This window comes from Elephantulus edwardii, unplaced genomic scaffold (genome assembly GCF_000299155.1).
Source record: "Elephantulus edwardii isolate Elephantulus edwardi_28Jun2011 unplaced genomic scaffold, EleEdw1.0 scaffold00035, whole genome shotgun sequence".
NCBI classification, from domain to species: Eukaryota; Metazoa; Chordata; class Mammalia; order Macroscelidea; family Macroscelididae; genus Elephantulus; species Elephantulus edwardii.
In genome coordinates, this window is record NW_006399785.1 from 8506265 (window position 1) to 8508087 (window position 1823).

Here is a 1823-nt window from a genome sequence, read left to right on the forward strand (position 1 = left end):
GGTGCGTACCCCTTTAAGAAGGAGCTGCTCGAGCGCTGACGGTTGGGATTTGAAGTTTTTCCTCCCTCTTTGGAAGTCTGGACGGAATGGGGGGGCGTTGCCATGGCGACGGCACCCCCTCTCCCCTTGCGGACGCCCCGACGCCTCTGGTCCTCTCGGCCTGGTCATGTGATGGCCCCTCCGGTGTGTGCGGAGACACACACGCACATGCACACCCTTCCCACCTCGCGTCCCCCCGGCCCGCGCGCCCTCGTCCCCGGCCGCCTCCCCGTTTTGGCGGGGTCCGGTTGGCGTCCCTGCAAACTTCGGGAGCTCGAGGTGGTGGGGTCCTCTCTCCCCCGAACCACCACCGCCCCGACCCCCAGCCTCGCTGTGGTTGTTTTATTTGCCCGTGTGAGCTGGGACTGGGACTTGCACGCCCGGAGCTGCCAGCCTGCAGGTCGGTCGGGTGTGTGGGCTGGGAGGGGCGCCCCGGGGCCGCGGAGGGAGGGCGCCTGGGAGAGGCTGGGGGTCGTCTCGGGGGGGTCATGGGACAGCCTTGGGGCGTTCGTGTGGACTTGGGGCGACCGCGGGGGTCCCCGCTGGAAGCCGCGCGCTCACCTGGCTCTCCAGATCCGCTCACGCGCCCCTGCCTTCCCGCGGCGCCTCCCCGACGGCTGGGGCTGGAGCGCGAGGATCTCGCCTGTGTGCACCGCTGAGAAGGCGGCGGCGGCGGCGGTGGAGTCAACTAGTGCAACTTCACCTTCGCCGCTGTGCGCTGCAGAGGCCCCTGGCCGCAGGGAAGGTACGCGAAGGAGGGGTGCTCGGTGGAGGGGTCCTCGGTGGAGGGGTGTTTAAGTGACTTCCCGGCAACCTTCTCTTCTCACTTGCTTTTGGGCATGTTGCTCGGAAAAGCTGTTCCTTGCAGAGGGACATCATGCTTGGAAAGGTGGAGGGACTACGAAAGGGAATTGACAACCAGGTGGATTGACTTGACAGGGTGACTGCAGCGGTGGGCTGTGTGTCAGAAACGATGATGAGGATGGCGCAGGACAGGACAGGTCTGTTGCTGATAGATGGGGTCGTTAAGAGTCAGACTCAACTTGATGGCACAATAACAGCAGTAACTCTTAAGGAACGGATTGTCTTCTTACGCTAAAAAAAAAAACAAAAAACACCACAACAACAACAAACATAAACACCAAAAAAACCCCCAAAACCCTTAGTGGGAAATAGCTTAAGTCAGGTATGCACAGGTGATTTTAATTCTTCTTTAAAAGCGTGGGAAAAGTTCAAAATGTAAAATAAATGTTGGCAGTGCTTCTTGAGTGCAAATCACCCCTCCTTCTTGGTGGTGGGACACACACATTTGCTTATGCAGAGATCTCTTTTCCAAGAAAAACCGGTTAAATTGTTGAATCCATTCCGCTGGAGGCAGACAGAATGACAGCATTCACACTTGCTCAGGATACTACTCTACTGTTAAGTTTTGCCAAAGCAAGGCACATCATGATTTTGAGGATTGTTGATGCTCCTTTACATTTTAGAATACTTCCGTTTCCCCTTCATCTTTCCGCTTAGTTAGAAGCAGTATCCCTCTGTATCACAAAAATATGTGTAATTTTGCAAAAGAGGAAAATTTTATGAGGAAGTGAAACAAAATTGATTGGAGGGTGGTGTATTGCCAGGCATCAACAGATCTTTCTGCCATACCTTCTTGAATACTCAGGATCAAAGATACTGAAAATTTAGACAATGTAATCCTGCAGGCCCTTTAGGCTGTTTGCATGTTACACTTGTGGAGGAGGTGGGGAAAAGAACATTTACTGGCCTCTGACCGCCTG

At 55.1% G+C, this 1823-nt stretch overlaps 1 protein-coding gene across 2 annotated transcripts in view; it reads left to right on the top strand.

Moving 5' to 3' along the window:
* Window positions 1-1823, top strand: part of LCORL (ligand dependent nuclear receptor corepressor-like) — a 238735-nt gene that overhangs the window by 887 nt on the left and 236025 nt on the right. The window lies entirely within an intron of this gene.